This window comes from Centropristis striata, chromosome 18, assembly GCF_030273125.1.
Source record: "Centropristis striata isolate RG_2023a ecotype Rhode Island chromosome 18, C.striata_1.0, whole genome shotgun sequence".
In the NCBI taxonomy this organism is placed as follows: Eukaryota; Metazoa; Chordata; class Actinopteri; order Perciformes; family Serranidae; genus Centropristis; species Centropristis striata.
The window spans coordinates 7585535-7598800 of record NC_081534.1 but is presented as its reverse complement, the minus strand read 5'-3'; positions in this window follow the sequence as shown (position 1 = coordinate 7598800).

Below are 13266 nucleotides of genomic sequence, written 5' to 3'. Positions count from 1 at the left end.
CGCAGCAACCTGTGGATACACAGAGTGGTCCTGATGTGCTCTCTAGTCCTGCCTCTCCAAAGTAGTCCCCTCCCCTGAGCGCGCGTTTTACGCACCGCGGATTGACCACTAATACACGGATAAACTTACACCCTCTGTCCATTCATCACTATATGGAATTCTGCATTGTCACATCGGCTAAATGCCAGTGTTAATTTCCTCATTTCGGCTCATAAAAGGCACCATAAGAGCCGGATCAGATAATGAGCCCTGATGTGAAAATGTTCGACCTGATTCCAACTTTGGACGTTTTGTTCTGACAATATAGAGCGCGTTTGCATAGTGAGATCAATATGACTTGACCTTTTTCAGGCTCTGATGAGGGATTCATGCTCCTGTCCGTGCTTACCCGGGGACGGTGTGAGCAAATGTCACAACCGAACGATGAGTCGAGATAAATTATTCAGGATCACAGGGACAACAAAAGAGCTATTTCTGTAAAACTGGGAATTTAACAACGCGATGACACGTCTAAGGCCATTACAGAGCTTTTTAGGTCATACTTTAAGTGGTCTTTAGCGTACTGCATGTAATTACACCAATTATTAGCATTTTGTGTTTACTACTACAACTAGGTAAGCCCATATAATATCACTGCAATATTCTCTTTGCAGTCACCCCTAAAATAAAAAAAATACGTATCTTTTTCATTCTGTTTAATTTACGTTTTATACAATGTCAACTTTTGTTGTTGTGTTATTACATTTCGTAAAATGGCTGTTTTCTCCAACACTCTGCAACTCATACCTAAACAACCTAGAATGATAAATATAACTACAATTAAGGAAATATATGTAGTTTTGATTTTAATTTTGTCTACTGCTACTTGGGATTAGTAATTAGTTATTATGAACGTGTAGTAAATCAGTACTTTTATATAAAACAATTATATATTTATGCATTGGTAATATAGTAGTTTATAATCTCACCACATAAAATTGTACTCAACTGTATTAAGTTTGATAATACATTACCAAGCACCTAAAAAGTCAAGTTTATGCAGAATTGCCACTTGAGACTGGCTCAAAAAGTGAGTCAATCCCAGATGGCATCCTTCAGTCTGAGCTGTGAGGAAAACCCAAAAGTGCCTTAAGCCTGCAATCTTTCAAAAAAAAAAAAAAAAATCAAACAGGGGTTGCTAACGGCGGTTGCAAAAGAGCTCCGGTCCTATCTATCTCAATACAAAATGAGTCTACTTCTCACTTGATTTATTACCTCAGAAAAAAATTCTCATGGCAACATTATGATCTCAATCGCTAGTTTAAATTCTTCTTCAAGACATATGATGTTAACTGTGTAAAAAAAGAAGAAGTAAAAAAAAGATGATAAGGAATCTTATGATTTGGGCCATGGCTACCTTTGATACCTTTGAAAATATCTTGTTCAGCGTTGGTTGTACTAAAAGACACTCCAAGGAGTCGACTGTTCAATTTTTCCAGTAAGTAACACATTTTGTTTTATTGTAACAGTTAATTTTAAGATACACCTGTCCTCGCACCTCCACAGTCAAAATATGGTCTCTCCCGATTTAAAAAAACAGCTCAAGTCAGCTCATTAGCTTGGACTGTTACCTGTGGTTATTCTGGTAGAAGCTACCAAACGACTGCAGGAAAGCATTGAAAAGCTGCTTTGTAAATAAGATGTTATTATAAAAGGGAAACATATTTGAGAGCATGAAGACTGCTAATAGATTGGTTAAACAATGCCTGAGCAAGTAAATAGAAGGAAGCAATTTATAAATATAAGAAATGATACACCAGTGAAAGCAAACAATCTGCTTTAATGTTATCGTTGTGCGTGTCTCATTCCCTTACTACAGCGTTTTATAGATTATATATAGTGAAATCAATAGCTTACAGCACAGTATTGATGTTTTACTGGCAATTATTTGGAGATTAGTGTTTACTGAAGTGTTGTTTCTCTTCTCCTAGCAACTGCTATGAGTCTGGAGTAGTGATCGCAAGCAATCAAAGAGTGATAAATAAACTCTATGTGTGCAGGACACAGAGACAGAGTGGTTATAGTGATGATTTTCTCTGCTTCCTCAGGATTGAACAGGGGTGACTCTTTGCGTTCTCAGCAGCTCATGATTTCATGTTCATGCCCTGTAGTCATAAAATACTGTGATTACTGTACTGCACTATACTGCAGCCCACTACACAAATGATTGTTACAGTGTGATTTATCCTTGACAGATAAAGTGTATATCTTCTCTATTTATCAATCTCTTCCAAACATATCTCTATGAAAATGAAACCACAACTTTATGGGTAACTGTGTATATTATACTATGTTGTACAAGTATAATATACAATACTGAACCATAAAATTCCACTTAAATAATACTATACTATACTACTATAAAGCTAGACTATACTACTGTATAGCAAGACTACACTATGCTATACTACTGTAGAACTACTACACTACTGAAAACTATACTGTACTACTGCATAGCTAGACTAGACTATACTTTACTACTTTAAAGCTAGACTATACTATACTATACTATACTATACTACGGTATACTACTGTAAAACTATACTAGACTAGACAATACTACCGTACTTTAAAACGATACCATACTATACTATACTATACTGTACTATACTATACTATACAATACTATACTACTGTATTACGTTTTTCACAACATCCCACCTTTAGGGAATCAGGGTTGTGTATTATTATATATATTATACCACACTATAATATACCACAATATGCTTGCTAGACTATACAATGCTATGCTATGCTATAGGCCTATTGGACAATGCTTTGCTATGCTATACTTTACTATGCTATACTATACAATGCTTTGCTATGCTATGCTATACAATGCTATACTATACTATGCTATGCTATACTATACAATGTTGTACTATACTATTCTTTGCTATACTATACAATGCTATGCTACTATACTATACTATACTGTGCTATACTAATCACAGAACGGGAAGGGACTGCAAGACGATGACATGTATTACTCGACAGACGGAAGCTTGTAGTTTTGTAGTTTTCTTACAGATCCAACATGGCTGCAGCAGACGCCAAGCTCTCTTTGGATCTAGCTGTAGACAGTGTACTAGATAGTTTAGAGCCAAAGTTTATTTTAAAAGATGAACAACGTTTGACTTTACACTCCTGTTTCACCAATAAAAAGGATGTTTTAGCCTTGCTTCCGGCAGGATTTGGCCAAAGCCTAATCTACCAACTAGCCCCACTACCGCTCGCTGCTGTAATGCCGGTGATCTCGCTACGAGCCGGGGGACAGCGGAGCCCCCAGAGACCCGCAGCAGCTCGTCTTTTAACCATAAAATCAGTGGATGTGTGGCTGAATCATGACATGGGGGGATATAAGGCAAAAAAAACATAATCATGCAGAAAGTGAGAACTGGAGAAGCAAAGCAGCAAGCAACACTCTCTCACAGACAGACAGACACACACACACACACACACACACACACACACACACACACACACACACACACACACACACCAACACTGCCGGTAGACTGTGAGCAGCCAGAGTCAGAAGATGCTGCAGAAAAACATTGCAGAAGCAGAATTGAGCATTTTAGTCTCAAAGTAGAGATAGACTAGTCTGGCTATGTAAACATCAATTTCTGTCGCTCTACGTACATCATCTGGTAAACTGATACAATTGCCTAAGAGCTACGTACAGACACTTATGATAGACATTCGTAGCGGCCAATAAACGGCTCTCGAGGATCATAAACCCCGTCTCCTCTACGGAGAAATGAATGGCTCGTTTCCAGACAAATCTCATTTGTGATTAGTCTGGCGTTAGCCGGGCTAATGATATGCTATGCTATACTTTACTATACCATACTATTGTAAGAACCTATACTACACTGCACTGCACTATACTGAACTGTTATATATATAACATTTTGTTCCAGCTCAAAATGAGTAAATATGTTTTCTGTGTGTAATTGATTGAGTTAACACTATAAGCCTTGTGATTGCTCTTTTCAAACAATAGCAGACTCAAAGTGAAGGTATGTAGCTGTTTGTAATGAAAGGGTGACATGTTTTATATGCAAAACTTGCCTCTCTCGGATGTCTAACTGTGAGGGGTTTAAAATGAGTAAAACAAGTCCAGTGGGTCCTTTGAAATTGGAATTGTGTTCTTCACAATGGACATACAAATAGACCACCCTGAAGTTGTTTCTTTCCCACAGCATTGAGCAGAAACACACTCTCCACATGTATTCTCTTTGAGTTAGAGCATAGCCTGATTTTGTGGAGGTTTCTGGGACACCTGTAGAGTTGGACGACCACATTGATTAGTTCCCTCCAGACACACATGTTAACTACACAGTTGCTGTTTTAAGGTGTAACTTCCCCAGTGGTGCTAACTACAGCAGAAGATACCTCTAGTGAAGTCACAGAGCTAAGATGAATATCAGCAATATTCTTCCCACTGAGATATTTTATCTTCTTATTCATACCTATCTGCGTGTACCTCTAATCTTACTCTTACAGAAGATTGCTTTTATATCCTGGAAGTAAAACTTTAATACCAAAGTATTCCTAATAGCAAACCGAATTCTGTTCTTATTTCATGAAGAACTTAATATTATTCGGCTGTGGTGGCTTTATTAATAATATAAATCATAGCAGACGGATAAGTACCCTTTATTTCAGTATTCCACAGAGACAGAGGACAATTTATATCAGCTAAAGCCGTAAATGTTTAAAATTGTTTCGCTGACTGAAAGTCTCTCAAGCCTCAGACTGGTTATTATAGTTTGACATGTCAGTTTATAAACACCGGGACTAATAACAGGACTCTGCGTACATGTCAGGCAATCATGTTTGTGCATACATAGCCCTGATTATCGGCCATTAATTGTGTCTGGACATTCACAAGCAAGCATCTGGATACAAATACATCTTTACAAATTTGCTCATTTATGCATACACACAGACACATCTACATATACATAAATGTGGACTTTATACTGTTGCTTCAATCCTGTAGCCTGAGGAAACTTCCAGCGAGGGCATCTGACTTCCCCATACTGGCCTTTTTTTTTATTTAACCCTTTATTAGGCACTCATTGAAATACTTGGAAACTCACAATTTCAACCCTAAAGTGTCAATGCAGAACACTACAAGACTTTTTTTTACTTTTGTGACATTTTTAAAAATATTACATTTTTATGTTGAAAATCAAGATCAATGAAGTGACCATACATGGTTCCTCGCCTGTCTAGGGTAAAACATTTTTAAAAAGGTGTATGTATAAAAAAAATATAGGAACGACACATATAAACTTAAAGGAACATTGATTTTTATGTTGTTAAAAGTTTTATGGAACATTTATAACACATGTATATATGTGTATATTTGTTATTTATGTAGATATATAACAATATAACGTATATAATATCATATATAATGTAGGTCTGGGAGCAGGAGGTGTAAAAAAGCCGTACTTCAGGCATCCGGTGAAAGAGGGAAATTAGAAAGGCTCATGGCCGCTGCTGATTGGTCCGATGGTGTAATGTCACTCTCTGTGACATAGCCTAATATTTGCTGATTGGCTGAGAGAAGTCACATGGTTCTCCGACCTCACTGGGCTGCATAGCAACGCCATTTTGGATATCCGCGGAAGTGATCATATATAGTTCCTTACCGGATAAAGGGTTAGAGTATTTATTAATAATTAATAGTGCAATAATGATAATCACCAATATGTACCTTTTTCTGTAATACCATCTCTGGTGACCATGTCTATAATGCATTATAAACACACTTATTATGGGTTAAAACCCGCTTAAAGCACTGTATAGTTATACACACTCATGAATACCTTATAACAATAATTACAGCCTATTATAAAGCATTTTATAATTACTCATTAAGTCAAATATCATGATAAGTGCTGATCACTCACAGACATTTTTTTTGCAAGCCCATGTCTATAATGCATAACAAACATACTTATTATGTGTTATTGAGCTAGGATTAGCCTGACCCCCCACCCTAACCCTATAAAAACATTATCGGGTTTGTAATTGTAATGCATTATTAAAGTATTTACAGTGCATTATAGTGTACAATAATAATTATTATAATGTATTACAACTATGAGCATTAAATTACACTGATTTTTGCAATAACAATGCACTGCAAAAAAGCCAACTTGTATTTTTTGGCCTAAAACAGTGATTTAAGTTGGTAAAACTTGGAAATATAAATTATTGACATTTAGGGCAATAATGTAAGTTAGCACAACAAAGGAAGCCAGTTGTATGCTAAAAAACAAGTTTGTGACTTGTTGTTGCTTATATCCTTAAGTTGGGATTCACAACAAGGGACAATAGTTATGCTAACTCTTATTTCTTTGTTTTGAAATGCGGGAAAGCGGTGAAATTCGGTCATTAGCGAAAGCTAGCAGCTAACTGATGCTAGCTAGTTGTCCCATGTCTGTAATGCATCTTAGCTATAAGAACTCATAATATTCATAATACCTTACAACAATAATCACAGGAAGGATTTTCTAATGACTTATAAGGTCATAGTTGGCTATCACTCACTAACTTTTCTGCAAGGATCATTATAAAATGCTTAATAATGTGTTTTAATTATTGTTAAAAAGAATTATGAATATTTATGAGTGCTTTAACTATAATTATACAGCGAGATGACAGGAATGCAGCATATTAAACATATGTTTATAATACATTATTGACCTAGGTGTCAGAGAAAGTGTTACTAACACATTAAAAATGTTCTTTCATGTTTTTTTACACAGCAATAAATGTGCCAAAGAATGCCAAGAATAACATCTGTGAAAACTGCTTGCTGGGATATATTAATTTCTAATGCTGAAGCATGTAATCGCTGTAATTTACTGTTGTTTTTCTCTTCTAGGTATGAGATCTGTTTCCATGGAAATACATTGGGAATATTCAAATAAGGGTTATTCATGAGCTGAGTGTTAAGACATTTAGTTTCACAGTAGCAGACCTACTGTCACCTAATAATAATCTTCTTTGTATGTGCATGATACACTGCTGCTGCCACAGCATTATATGACTTAATCTGCCTTTTTTTAAATCTAAAGTTAACATGCTCATTTTGTTTTCTAAGCTTTGGTTTTTCTGTTATATTCCTTGTTTTTGTGTTAATTGTGTTAATTTTGGACACTGACTAAATATGTTTGACTAAGACAAGAAAGTGCCAACATCATTGAACGCTGACTAAAAAAAGACTAAAATGTCAACAGTTCTGACTAAACAAGACTAAAATAGTTACGGTTTCTTTGACTAAGATAAGACTAAAATACCAAGCTGTTGATGTTTAGTCCTTGTGTTTTGGATGAACCTGCCAGCTGGACATCCTGTTTTTTATTGGACTTTGTGAGTTCATTTTGCCAATAAATGACTGAACATTTCCTGCCCGCCTCCTCATCTACAGGTACATCTCATTAATAAGAATATCATAGAAAAGCTTATTTATGTCAGTAATTCAATTCAAAAAGTGGAAAAAACACATTATATAGATCCATTACACATAGAATGAAACATTTCATGTATTTCTTGTATTTATAATGAGTATGGCTTACATTTAATGAAGACCTAAAATTCAGTGTCTCAAAAAATGTTAAATATTACAAAAGACCAAATTTAAAAAGTATGTTTACATTGGAAATGTTGGCCCCTGAAAAGTAATACTTGGTTGGGGCTATTTGACTTGAACTACTGGAAATGGACTTTTCCATGATATTCTAATGTATTGAGATGCACCTGTATACATTGTGCATTTAGATCTGCATTTTGCTGAGCTTCTAGCTCAACTACTGGAAACAACGGCTCCCCCATTAGCGTGTCTGCCAAGGTCACAGCCATTTGTCATCAGCCTCTAAATCTGTGAGTGGGCACTTCACCTCATTCTGCCCTGGTTCATAAGCAGCATCATTAGGCTCTAATGATTTGCACACAAACACATGCACATCAACATAGCAGATCTCAAAAGGGCGACCTAATGCTGCTTTACAGCAGAAGTCGGAGGTCTGAATTTCCAATTTTCAACTTCACAGTATTGCAGGTGCACGATGCTAAACGGAAATGTAAAACATGGCTGACCAGGACAAAGTGTTTACTCAGCAAGTGTTCACAACTGAACTGTGAACTGAACAGTGCATCCTCCATGTATATATTTAATAGAAGCAGTGGAGGAAAACTGACACCTGAGCTAACAGACACTAATACATTTGATTAACAAACTATCTAAACAATCTAAATGTGAAGCAGGTTTTACTTTATGATTGCATGTATTATTTATGCAGAGACAAAACGTTGCTCTTTAGTTGAAGTTTCCTTTTTTTTCCATGGGTCCATGCGTGTTGTTGTGTGACATCAGATGACTTATTTTTGTTCTAATAAAACACGACATATGTCCTCAAAGTACAAAAAATAAACCAACAACAACTCAAATCGAAACACAAAACCAAACCGATGCATCCTGACAACCACAATCACAACATACGTCAGCCACCAGAATAAATAAAGATAAAAAAGAAAAAGAAAAAAGAAAAAAATATTGTCAATTATTTTACAGAAATAAAGTAAAGAAAAAAAATGGATGTCTCTCTGGTTAATTATAAATGGATATTGTTTGAAACTCTACACGTAATGTACTTTTTATTTAAATGCACACTTCTTACCAACCTTCAGCTTCAGTAAAAAAAAAATTCAATAATGTTTTTAGGTATCATGCAATATATCCTTCCAAAAGGATGTGACATTGAATATACATTCTCAATTGATTGATATTCAAATAGTCACGAGTCACATAGCCACTTTATTAGCTAGCAAGGTGTACCTAATAAAGTTGCAGTGTGGTCTTCTGTAGCTGCAGCCCATTTGCTTCTGCTGAACCATCTAATTTTTCTGATATATTATGTTTGGCCATCCAACTGTTAATCTTTTATTTGCAGTCTCCTCCTTGTGCATATATCATCTGAATATTTGAATGAAGGTAACAGATTATACCATATTTCTCAGTGAGCTGGTTATACCCCATAAACTTCCCATTTCCACCCACAATATCATTTATAAACAATGATGAAAATACATTTTTCAAAAATATTAGTTTTACTGCAGCATATCATCATGGCTTTCTGGAGGGTGAAAGTAGAAAAGAAAAGTTTCTAACTCCTTCTATGTGATGGTGGAGCAGATGGATTTGCTCCAATTTACAAGCAGGAGCTCTGACTTTGAGTGGCGTTCTACTGCAGGTTCAATGATAGGTTGTCGAAAATGTTTAAGTTGTCTGGAACGCAGCATAACGTAGCTTCCTAAAGCACACAGACCTACAAGCTTCACACTGCTGAATTATCCTAAAGAAAGATCCTGGATAATAGCAACACGTGCAGCTACAGGCTGGCCCTGACCTTTGACCTCCCTGTGGAGGGTGGCAAGAAAAAGGAGAAATGCTTGTGGGCTCGATTAAACTGAACTATGTCACATCACAATTTTGCCTTTTGTATATTTTTCCTAGAGAGACACTGATTCTAGATGAATCCAAATGAAATGATTAAACCTCAGCGATCACCAGTACAAATTTACATACACTCATTAGACCACCCTTGTTTCAATTTGTTTGGACAAATATAATGATAACAAAAATTGTTTACCAGAGTTTAATTTAAGAGCTCGTTTCTAGCCATTTTCAATGGTGTTCTTGATAATGATTTTGCTTATTATGAAAAAAAACATGGAAAATGTCTAGATATCATCTCATCATTGCTTATCTCATCATTAAATTAAACTCTTATGAGCTGTTATGTTGTTTTCATTATATTTGTCCAAACAAATATAACTTTAGTTTAACAGGCATTTAAATGAACAAGAAATTGAAGAAAACAATGGTCTAATAATTGTTTCCATGACTGCATATACTGCATAGAATAACTTAAAGATACTACAAAGGACTTTCATTTCACAATGATTTTTTTAGCCCCTGTGAACAAACACAGTAGTGTGTCCAGTACCAGACTCCCTTTTCAAAACAGCTGATTTTACCGCTGCAGGGTCTGACACTATGCAACGCTTAGTCCTGGTTTTGGTTCTCCTGTGCCTCCCTTTTTTTCCAGCGGGCCCACACAGGAGAAGTTATCTTTCTGGGCTTTCTACCAGAAAAAGCTTTCAGAAAACAGTCATGTTCCAGGTGTGGGTGTCAAGACAAACTAGTTTGTTTGACATTTTGTTTAAGCACACCGGAAGGCAATTCAAATTCAAATCATTCATCATCTATTGTGTTGCACTGTTTTGTACATAGTGAAAGAAATTGTTGTGTGCAGAACTGAGATGTTAAAACCCTACTATCGTATTATTATTATCTGCTTTATTATTTATTGTATTTTAACTTTTTAGTCCGGCCTTTTTTTGAGCTGTATTTATCTGTGTCTAATTTTATTTATATATTTCTTGAAATATCTATTATACCCTTATAGTTTGGCTTTTAGTTGAGCTTTAGTTATTTGTCTATTTATTTCATTATGTATTTATGTATTTTGGTTTGTTTCACTTCTGCCTCTGGTGTTTCCTCACTGTAAATTAATTACATTTATGATAGCTTATCCTCTGTTCCCCAGTTCAGCTATGAAGTACAATACTAGATGTTAAGATAGAATTCAGTGCTATGGATACATGGATGTGTGTGTGTGTGTGTGTGTGTGTGTGTGTGTGTGTGTGTGTGTGTGTGTGTGTGTGTGTGTGTGTGTGTTTAGCCGAAAGCAAAGCAAATGAAAATCCTATTACAGTTCAACAAAATTACAAGATTCAATTGACTGCATTCACAGCAATCACTCTCTCTCATTCTGGTCGGGACACACTTATCCACTGAGCATTAGGTAACCATAGTAACTAGAAACTAGGTTATAAAGTACTGTATATAAACAACAGTAAAGTGCAGAAGAGCGTACAGTTCACCGTCTCAGACAGTCAATATTCCATCAACAAGATGTTCCAGAGTAAGATTCTGAATATCATAAATACAAAAATCTTTGTTTGTCAGGATGTGTGTGTCTGAGTCTGAGGAGTGGCTTTGTCTCTTCTGTCTCTCTTCTGTATTGACTCTCTCTCTCTCTCTCTCTCTCTCGCTCTCTCTCTCTCGCTCTCTCTCTCTCTCTCTCTCTCTCTCTCTCTCGCTCTCTCTCTATCCATTTTCTCTTCCTCAGTTTTATTCAATGGGATTATGCCACTTTGCATTTTAAACATGCTTTGCCATTCCTGAAATCGAAGTGTCAAACACAATGTATGAATAGACTGCAATGAATTCAATAGGCACTTATAATGTATATTATCATAATAACTGAGTCCATCACTTGTACTAGTACAAGAAAAATGCTTCAAATTGGATGTATTGTTATTATTGTTGTTGTTGTTGTTGTTGTTGTTGTTGTTGTTGTTGTTGTTGTTATTATTATTATTATTATTATTATTATTATAGAGACCTTCAGTGGCTCCAACTGGCTACAGGTTAAAAGGTCCAAAATGTCAGTCAAAACAGACTGGGCTGGTATAAGTGCTTCTATATTTGTGAGTATGCATCTACATATACTTTATTATGATAATTATTTTTTATATTTATTTATTTTTTGACACTTTTCTGTAACCTGGAAAATGAATACAAATAAAGTTATAAAAAAACAAAAAACAGACATGCATGCATGTATTCATGCAGCAAAATACAACTCACATTTAAGTTGTTACTACATCTTACAGTTATAGAAATGATAGACAGGGGTGTAGAGTTTAAATGGCAGATATCACACGGGTCGAATAAATTGCAGACTTTCACCCAGGAGGTTTGTGTCCCGTGGGAAAACAAAAGTAACTTATGTGGCTCACGTCACCCTTGTAAGCACTTAACTGCCAGCATTTATGTACATGTATTTACTGTTTAAACTGTCTTTTATAACCCAAAACAAAAAAATATTAAATCAAATGTAAGTAACAAAGGATTCTATTTTTGATTTTTGATTTTTTTAAATCCAAAAGCTATAAAAAAAACCACATAATTTGAACCACACGTTTCACTCGGTGACATGTTCCTTCATTACCATAAATGTGGGCACTGTAGTGCCGCTAGCATCAGTTAGCCGCTAGCTTCCGCTAATGACCGAATTTCACAACAAAGAAAAAAGAGTTAGCAGAACTATTGTCCCTTGTTTTGAACCCCAACTTAAAGATATAAGTCACAACAACTCACAAACATTTGTTTTTGAGCATACAACTGGCGTCCTTTGTTGTGCTAACTTACATTATTGCCCTAAATGTCAGTAATTTATATTTACAAGTTTTACCAAATTAAATCACTGTTTTATGCCAAAAAATACAAGTTGGCTTTTTTGCAGTGTAGTTGCAGCAACAAAGTGCTTAGTTAGGTTTAAGTGAGAGTTATGGTTTTGAATTAAGTTTGTTTGTTACGTGAGATAGTTACATACATTCATAAGCAAGTTAAAATAACTCATTGCTGTCTCTTTTTAAACACAGGACATGATCAGTAGTCTCCTGGGTCAAAGTCCTGGGTTTGTCTGACCCATCCATCTACCTTCACTTCCTCCCTTTGCGGTCTTTGTCATTCATTATACCCTGTCACCTGCCTTACTTCTTTGCTCTCTTCCTAAAGAATATTAGCTGTATTTCCATTAACCCATAAGAACCCAGAGCCAAATATCCTGAAAGGAAAATTATGGGGGATATACCACAGATCAAGTGGACCACATAGAACACATTTATGATGTTTTTTAAAAAAAAAATTCTAAGTCTAAATGTCAAAGATCTGTTATGTGACATATGCGATACAATGGGCGTTTATGGTATTTGTGTTCAAAATATTTCTTATTTTAAAATAAAAAACTAGACACATTTTCTGCTTACAGAGACACAAATTTGCCTTTTTCTTTGCATCTCCACAACATTTATCAAAATTGTGACATTAATAGTGCTGTTTAACAATAAATTATTTTTCAGATTTGTTTTGAAGTAACAAATTAATAATAAATAAAAACCAATAATCATTTGCCTTTTTGTTTGCATCTCCATAACATATATCAAAATTGGAAATATGGTCAGAAGAAGTGAAATACAATACAAGACACCCTATTAATGGGTTGGAATTGTTAAATGGGTTTAATCTTAGATTCTAGAAAATTTAAAGTGTTTGCTACAAGGGTGTCA